Source organism: Bufo gargarizans, chromosome 3 (assembly GCF_014858855.1).
Source record: "Bufo gargarizans isolate SCDJY-AF-19 chromosome 3, ASM1485885v1, whole genome shotgun sequence".
NCBI classification, from domain to species: Eukaryota; Metazoa; Chordata; class Amphibia; order Anura; family Bufonidae; genus Bufo; species Bufo gargarizans.
The window spans coordinates 595,211,185-595,220,807 of NC_058082.1; the positions used below are offsets into that span (position 1 = coordinate 595,211,185).

At 44.1% G+C, this 9,623-nt stretch overlaps 1 protein-coding gene across 2 annotated transcripts in view; it reads right to left on the minus strand.

Moving 5' to 3' along the window:
- The window catches only part of MAP3K7CL (MAP3K7 C-terminal like), a 50,518-nt gene extending 47,339 nt beyond the window's left edge, over positions 1 to 3,179 (minus strand). Inside the window, exon 1 of one of the 2 annotated variants that reach the window (XM_044287735.1) lies at positions 2,831 to 3,179. The gene's annotated coding sequence lies outside the window, so the exon portion shown is untranslated. Of the gene's footprint in view, positions 1 to 2,818 lie in introns of both variants that reach the window. The other variant, XM_044287736.1, reaches the window with a different exon arrangement.
- Between the last annotated feature and the right edge of the window lie 6,444 nt (positions 3,180 to 9,623).

The window sequence follows — 9,623 nt, forward strand, 5'->3', positions numbered from 1 at the left end:
CAGTAATTTATTCCTGACCTCCATCGGGAACCACCACTTGTGAAGCTTCATGCATTATTCTAGAACTGAAGGGATAAGAAATATTACCCAATTTATTTCCTGTCTGGCCGGTAAACATGCATCCATCGTGTTTAATTACGAAGGCGTCTTAATCGAATGAACCTGTTCTATCAAGTGCAATGTGATATCCTGTGCTCTTATTGGTATGTATGTTGGAGATAGAAGATTGTGATGCTAAGGACGTTCTCTGGGGCTTATATAAAAGGGAGCACCTGATTCTCATCCCTTCTAAGAGGTTATGGATGTCATCATCAGGGGGGTGCTCCACTCTGGACCCCTGCAAAGCCACTAAGAAAGCACAACTCCCTAGCTCACATTCATTTAAATGCCATGTAATACCACCTTTCCCCTGAAGAGGCCGCCGCAGGTAAAATATATGGCCTGAAGAAACTTCCCAGCCTGGGGATCCAGCAGTTGGTTGATATAATCTCTTGTATCATTAAAACTGTTCTATAATTTTAGGCTTCTGGTTGCTTGATAGATAGTAATTTGCACCAAACCATAGAAATAAAAACTTTTCTGCTTAAAAAAATTCAAAGATAAAAAAATAAATCATCCAGGGATCTATCAAGTGAAACATAAAATCATACCCTCCAAAATTGTAGAAAAAAGACCAGGCCCGCCCGTCTGCGAACTACACATACATCTATTGCTGCTAAGCAAAATTTATAGACATGAACTTAGTTCTTGGTTCTTAGTATATCTAAACATTCCTACTTAATAAAATGATTGAAAAATACAAAGATAGAAAAGCATCATGAGAAGCATGAAATCATCCCCTCCAATACTGGAGAGAAAAAAGACCGGGACCGCACAACCACATGTTATACGGTACATTGTTCTTTAGCTGCTAAGCAAAATTCATTAAACATGGGGTTCTCGGTATATGTAAACCCTTCTTGCTTAAAAAATGATTGAAAAATCCAAAGATAAAAAAAATCAACCCTATTCAGAACTGTACAAAAAAGACCAGGACCGCTTGTTATGCATCGTTCTATAGCTGCTAAGCAAAATGCACACGTGTGCAGCCCATGCTGTGGACCACTAATAGTGGTCCTCAATGCCCGGGTACCAACATGTTCTATTTTTGGCGGTGCGGAAACACAGGCCGTAATCCCACGGAAGCCATCCGTAGTGCTTTCCTGGGCTTTCGCTCTGTGCCTCCGTTCCGTATCTTGCGGGTTGCAGACCCATTCAAGCGATTTAAGTTCGTGGGCCGCAATACGGGCACGGGCCACATATGTTCATGCGCATGAGCCCTTATAGACATAAACATAAGGTTCTAACTAGTATATGTTAACCTTTCCTTGTTACAAAAATTATGCAAAATCCGAAGATAAAAAAATCAACTCCCTTAAAAACTGTAGAAAAAAGACTGTGACCGCACCTCCACATCCATCGTTCTATAGCTGCTAAGCAAAACTCATAGACATGATCATGAGGTTCGTAGTATATGGTTTGATCCCACTTGCAACTTCACGGTGACCTCTTTTAAGTAGGTCCTTACTCAGTTGGTTACTGCACTGTATGGCGACTGCCGCTATCCCAACACAGTACCTGCAAGGGAAACGACCCAGCAGCCCAACAGCACCGCTGCTGTCAGGCTCTCGCTCCTTGGTGCTGGGCCACAGCACCCCACAGGCACAGCTCTACCTCCGAAACAGCTGCCATGCAGCGTTTCACCGTGTGAACAGATAACAAAAGCTCACCCTACCATTCGGTCTCAAAAACAGACTGGGGACAACAGGTAGACACACTTAGGCTGCCGTGGAGTTCTGTTACTCAAACATGGCGGTATTCTGTTAACTCGTTAGAAACACATTGGTTATTCAGTATCTATTGTCAATTGGCGCGTGGCAACTGGCAATACCGTGCGGCCATTTTTCTAATGAGTTAATAGAATACCGCCTTGGATTGCATGGGTGTGCACTGTGTCCGCATCTCAGGGCCGAGACCGGGACCCTCTTTTGATATTGTCATGCAGGGTGCATGAGAAAGACTCGCCTATCACTGGGGCTCCAGTTCCAGCATTGGGCTCCTTCTTCTCCATTTCTGGTCCCTTCCGAACCGGAAGAGTTATGTGCTGTCTACACTCACATCACTGCTGCTTGCCAAGCAGTGGCTTCAGCAATGACATGTGCAGGCATGGACCGTGACCCCTGCCACCACTGAGGACATGGCCAGCACCAGTGACCTGCGGGTAGACGGCATAAAAACTTCTGGTTAAGGGGGACCAGAAATGGAAGAATAGGGAACCCGATGCTAGAACTGGAACCCCGGTAATAGGGAAATCTTTTTTTTTGTTTTTGTTTTTTAATCCTTGAACCCTGCCTGACAATATCAAAAGATGTTCCCAGTCTCAGAGAACCCCATAATATTCAATACATTGATTGATAAAAATGGTTTCTGTTGACGGATCCTGCTACTTTATGGTTTCCTTTTTAAAAACTATGTATGAACACTCCTGTTTTTGCAAATGAAAAACTGTTCCATACCTCTGGGGTTGTTTCCGCAGCATGGATTTCTGCAGACATTTCAATGAATGGAACCGTGGCAGCAATTTCTGCAACAAATCTGCTGCGTGTGAACATACCCTAATCGTATAGGATTAAAGAGCCTAGAGCTGATAACACCCCGGCGAGCTCCTACCATTCAACACCGCACAACTGTCTACAATTTTGCCATCTGCTCGGTTTGCAGATTCTGTGTCCCAGCACAGATTAAGTGATGTTCCATGCTCCCGCTCCAGTGTCCACACCTGTTGCCTTACCTCACTCAGCCGGCCGTGCGAGCACTTCAGTAATCCTAGGTCAGCCACTTCCTTGGCCGGTCCCTGTCTTTACGGAGAAATAAGTCAATGGAACTAAAGTCTGCTCCTGCTGCATAGCAACATTGACCAGGCTTGAGAGGCAGGGACAGCTGTTAGAGCAGCCTTCGGCTACCTGCGGTTGTCACTTTCCCAGTCAGACCCCCAGCTTTTCCTGCTGTCCTCCTCCTTGTCCCACTTTGCCGTCCTTCCTTCTGGTTTAGTATGTTGTGACGCTTCAAGGGGGAGAAAAAAAAAAAATCTCCCTGTCAAGTCTTTAAAAATAAGTGACAAACCACGGGCGTTCAAGGCTTTTAATTCATTAGTCCTGACCGACTTAAAATACAAACAGACTGACTTCACCGAGCAGGAATGTTTACAGCCCGAACCAATCAGCGGCCGCGTCTATTCCAGCTAGCTGGCAAAGATAGAGCGACTACACTCAGCAGAACTGTCTGGGGCGGCCGTCACTCAGGGATGACATAGTCAGCTTGGACAGAGTGCAGACAGGTTACCAGAAAAGTCCCAAGTGCCAACACGTTACCAGTACCCCCCCCCCCCCCCCCTCCTATATACAAACACATAGAGATAAGAACCGCGATTACACCGCAGTGATCCGTACTTGTCACAGTCTCCATCTAACAACATCCATAGTGACAGCGTCAGTGATAGAAGGACGGGTGCAGCTGGGTGGGATGGAGACAAAGGTCCTCTGCAGCTAGATGAAAGTATCTAGATAAATTATCTCTCTCTATGTATCGATCATCTATCTACTGTAGGGATGGCCAACCTGAGGCTCTCCAGCTGTTGCAAAACTATAACTCCGTGCATGCCCAGACTGCCTATAGCTATCAGCCTACAGCAGGGCATGGTGGGAGTTGTAGTTTTACAACAGCTGGAGAGCCACAGGTTGGCCATGCCTGATCTACTGTATCTGTCTGTCTGTCTGTCTATCTATCTACTGTATCTATCTATCTATCTATCTATCTATCTACTAAATCTATCTATCTCTACTGTATCTATCTATCTATCTATCTACTGAATCTATCTATCTATCTATCTCTACTGTATCTATCTTCCTATCTACTAAATCTATCTATCTATCTCTACTGTATCTATCTATCTATCTATCTATCTATCCTATATCTATCTGATATCTATCTGTGGGGTACCTTCAATGCAGGCAGACCACTGGACTGCTATGGGGCCTGGGGAAAGCGAGGCCCAATGCTGAATTCCTTCCTCTTCTCCAGGCAAGAAAACCATATTGTTGTTTTTTTATATTGTAGCCACTAGATGGAGCTCAGTGCAAAGAGATAAATGGTAAGTATATAAACGCCTATGCACTGAGCTCCCCCTACTGGTGGCAGCAGGCAAATAGGCTTTGTAAAAGAGGAGAAGCAGATTTATCAGATTCTCAGTAAATTGAGAAATATGGTGATCAGAATGAACAACATAGTTGTGAAGCACCTGTTTCAATTTTTCTGCTATAGAATAATAATAATAATCTTTATTTATATAGCGCCATCACAGAGGCGGACATACCGCCTGTGCAGTCGGTTTAAACAGGGGCCCAGCGTGGGAGGGGGGCCCATTAGGAGCTTCGGCGGCAGGGCAGCAGGAAATGAGCTCTTTTATTGTGGAAGCGTTCATCTCTATATTCATCGGTATCGCCATCCTCAGGACAGCGATACAGATGAATGGTGCGGTGGGGCAGGGGAGAGGCGTCTCTCCTCCACGTTCCTCTGAAAGGCTGCAGGCCTAGTGTCTGTAGCCTATCAGAGGCTGATGCAGGTGGCGTGATGACGTCATTGCGCCGCCTCAGCAATACAGCGTGGGACACAGGCCGGAAGAGGGCTGCATCACGTCCCTGAAAACGGCATAGAGGTAAGCATTAGTGTATTTTTTCTTCCTGAGGATAGGTCATCAATATAAAAACCCAGAGAACCTCTTTTAATAATATTCCTGGCATGATTAAATATTATAATTAGAACAAATTGGTTTAAAAAATAAATTCTTTTTATGGTACGATCTAAATTGCAGATATCTCTGTCTAGTGGGTTAATTAATAAATAACAGCCCTGGTGTCTAGGGGGTTAATAAATAGTATTGGTAATGTTTAACAGGATCAAAACACCCATCCCCCACCGACGCTTAGTAGGTCCCTACCAGACTTAGCTTCCTGGTCTTAATGCACAGGAAACGCCGTCCAGCCAATCACCTGCTGAGGCGGGTCTCTGTTGTGGCCAGTGATTGGCTGGGCAGACATTTCCTGTGTCTTGAGACCGAATCAGGAAGTGGAGACCAGGGGGAGCCTTTGAGCATTGGAACGGCTGCGCAGGTTTATTTTTTTTAGCCCACTCTGCCCTTTTATTCTGCTGGATAACCCCTTTAATGGGTTAATATACAGGATAGTACTAGTAGGTCAATGCTTTCCCTACTGGGTTATTACTGTCCCTGATGTCCAGAGATGTACTTCAGCTATCCTTCAATAATCAATTTGTTGCCCTGGCCCTGGATCTAAATAATTTCCTCTGACACTTACCCCTGGGGCACGCGCCCCTTCAGATATATCCCTGCTGGTGTCCATTGGTAAAATGTCCATCCAGGTCAAGCTACTATTGCTTATTCCTATGACAGGAGAAGATTAATGGAACCTTACAAAAACATATTTTAGAGCATTTACCCACAAAAAGCAAAGTTCCCTTAGGAAATGCCCCATATGTTTTATCTAACCATCTACGCACATCTTAAGTCATGGCTTTCTGGCTTTATTTAGATCTTTGAGTCTCCAGGACCAAGTTAAATATATCCTCACACTGAACAATTATTAAGTACTTTCTGTAATCTTGATAATTCTTCCTTGATGAAATGACCTACATACAATCCTGCTCACATCAAAGCAGTTTACAAAGAATGCTATTATGTGAAAGTAAAAAACCCAACAGTCAGCTTCCACAACTAGAACGATCTCGTTGAACATTTTGTAAAACAATTCTTATGACACAGATTACAATTTGTAACAGACAGTGGTGGTTGATCCACTGTGCCAACTAACCATTTAGGCTTTGGGCTAGACCTTAAGTTGATGTTTTGGCATACACCCTTAACCCATATACAGGATTATGACCTTTGCTGCACCACGAAATACCAAGCTGCTACCTCTTGGAATAGTCCTGGTGTGGTTGACAGCTGATCTATGGGGGTCAGAGACACTGATGCGAAGCACCAAGGGATCAGGCAATACTCATAGTCAGGAAACAGGCCAAGGTCAGGGCAGGCAGAATTTGTGTGTATCCATAAAAGATCAGGGCAGGTATTTCAGGTTCAATACAGTGAACAGGCAGAGTCAGGACAAGTGAGTGGAGGGTCGGAGTTAGAAAACAGGCAGCAGTCACTACAAGAGCAGACAAACAGGAAAGGAACACTAGACTAGAATATTTAGAGCTCAGGCACACAAAATATCATTTGGTGCCACAGACAATTATTTTGTGACACATAGTGTCATTTTGTGATGCATTTGTGAGTTTTACAATTTGTATTACATAATGTAGAGAAGTAGCGAAAAATGGCATCCTTTACGGGTACACATATATGAGGCGGCAACAACAATGGTTATCAACTCGATTGTTGCTGATTGTGCCTCTGGACTATGTGTAACCGCCAAGAGTATGTGCCCTTTAGGAGACTTGTAACTTAATACATGTATGTGCAGTCACTGAGAGACTGTAAATATGAATTTATAGATTAGAAAATAAAATAATAAAGAAATATCAACAACAGAAGATTTTTAGTCTGGTCGTGTGATAAGGAGGATATTTATGTAACAGTTTTTAGGCAGTTTTTGATTATCTGCTATAAAGACGTTTGTTGAGGGTCTTGTGTATACCTGTTTAGCTAATATGCCATTTATGGGTTGTCTGCCATCTTGGTTCCCTTTCTCCCTCTAATATGGCTCCCCTTATGGTAAAAATTTTAAAGTTTGGGCTTTAGGGAAGCTTAGGTCACCTGAGGAGGTCACATGATATGGAGACAGATGGTGATAAAAAGCAGCATTTAAGAAAATGTTGTGTTTTCCAGAGCTGTGAGATATTTTTTAAAGGGGTTCTGTGTGGTCTCGTGTGTGCTAGAGTAAGGGTCGTTAGGGTGGTGGTCATGGGTTCTAAGGATTGTCTGAGGGTGGGGCTGGATTCTTCTCGGGAGTACACTACATTCTAGGCAGAATCTTCTTCTAATGCACCCTATATTTCCCATTAGGACACACTGGCCCTTCAGAGCTCTTTATATAGATCAGTGACGTAAAACTATTGCCCTAACTGAAGAGTGTATCCTATGAAAATGTAGCATCATTCACCTCGCAGATCCCCTAATTCTGCTCTCCACTTCCCGATCATGGCTCAACACCCAGGAAATGGCTTAGAATGTCTGCTGAATCGATCACTGTGACCATTGACTGGCTGTCACATCTGTGACAGGTTTTAGAAGGTCTGAAAGATTATCTACGCATTAGTGATCTGACAGCATCTTTTGGTTTCACTTTGTCTGTGTGTTGCTGGTATATCCACACCTCCTGTTCAGGTGTGGATCATGTGACCTTTACCTCACCCTATTTAGTCTGACTTTACCAATCACTCTTTGATTGGGATAGCTTCATTTGGATTTGGAAGAGCTGGAGTGTGGTTCTTGTTGGAGTCCTGTTCATCCATCATCCTCAGAAGTTGAGTGTTCTGCTTGTTGTGTTTTGTATCCCCCCCCCCCCCCCCGGTTGTTTACTAGGCCTCAGTGAGATGCTAGTTCCTTCACCAGGGAAGGAACGGGTGGTCTCTGCCCTGTCATTATCTTTAGGGCATCCAAGGGTCACCAGGGTTTTCTAGGTTCCTGTGTATGGTAATCTCTACAATCGAGAGGTGCCCATACGGATAGGAGTTAGGGCCAGGAGCAGGGTTTTATAGGTGGTGACCCTTTTTCCTTCCCTAGCGGTGAGGCCTAGTGTCTTTCACCTTCCTTCTTGTTGTCTTTTGGTGTTCTCCCCTACTACATCCGTGACACTGGCTGAGCGGGTATTTTAAGCCATTTTATGGGTGTGGACCCAAGAACAAGAGAGAGGAGAGTGTATGTTTAAAAGATTCAGCTTCACACTGCTCTCCCCTGCCTCCTGCTTGTTATAGGTTTCTTACTGCAGGGCTGTGGGACATTTTTTAAAGGGGTTCTTTGTGGTCTTGTGTGTGTTAGGGTAAGGGTTGTTACAGTGGTGGTCCTGGGTTCTAAGGATTGTCTAAAGGTGAGGCTGGATTCTCCAAGGAGTACAGTACATTCTAAGTACAAACTCCTAATGAAACCTATATTTCCCATTAGGCCACTGGCTCTTCTGAGCTCTACATTTGCTCTGCCATCAAGTGATAGATCAGTAAAGTAAAACTTGTATCCCCTAACTGAAGAATCTGAGTGTATCCTATGAAAATGTAACATCATTCACCTCACAGATCCCCTAATTCTGCTCTCCACTTCCCGATCCTGAATCAACATCCAGGAAATGGCATAGAATGTCAGTTGAATCGATCACTGGGTGAGGCAGGTCATCACTGTGACCAGTGAGTGGCTGAGCGGGTATTCTAAGCCATTTCCACCAGGAGAAAGGAGAGCGTATTTTTAAAAGATTCAGCTTCACACTGCTTTCCCCTGCCACCTGCTCATCATAGGTTTCTTTCTGTCAGCTCCTACAAGCAGAAGGCAGGGGAGAGCAGTGTGAAGCTGAATCTTAAAAAAAAAAATCACTATCTTTTCTCCTGACCCTGGCTTAACACCCAGGAAATGGCTTTGAATGTCTGCTGACTCAATCACTGGGTGAAGCGGGTCAAGTGACGTGCTGAATGGGTATTCTACGCTATTTCCTGGGTGTTCAGCCAGGACCTGTAAGCAGAGAGCAGCAGTTCGGGATTGGTGAAATGATTAATACGTGTTTTTTATTTTTAACTATATCTGGCTTATTTTTCCTAAATGTGGACATTGTATTTTTTGGTAATCCAGGAGACTAGCCTCCTCTTTCAGGTGGTCTCCTTTTTCTGTAAGAGTGGCTAGGACGTTCTGGGAGAGTAGGCATGTATTCTTATTTATATCCCAGGCAGACTATGAGACTGTTATAGGGCCCCAGAAGAGAGGGGCCCAGAACAGCTTGGTTGCATCTTTTATGTTAATGGGTGGTGTGAACCTGTGCAGGTCCTACCCCAGGTAGTGTGGTGGCAATGACCAGCACCACAAGGGTGACCCATTCCAATCTCTATCATGGGGTCGGTAACCTCTATGTACGTCCATGTTCATACAGCGCAGTTATACAGGATGACTGTAAAAATGACTTTAGTGCTTAAAAACCAGAGGTCAAGGTTTTCCCGATATTAATAGCAGTAACACATGAGATTCTGCTCCGTCTGATAAACTTAGCTGTCAATCAATACATGATGCACACGAGCTCGGAGATTAATCCCTAATCCCCCAGAATAGTAGTTTACCCTTTTCTAAACGCAGGTTCCATTATTTTTAGGACGAAAATTTCTATTCCAGGAAGTTCACTTTGTCTGAATTCCAGCATGCAGCATTTCCAAGACTCGAATACGGTATTAGATCAGATACTTCTAGGCGCAGATGGTGACAAATATATTAATGACACAAATAGCCCCGCGAAAGGTATAGATAGCCTGTAATCTCCATGTAGCAATGTGAATTACCGCCGTGTATTCGCTCGCTTTGGATGGATTACATG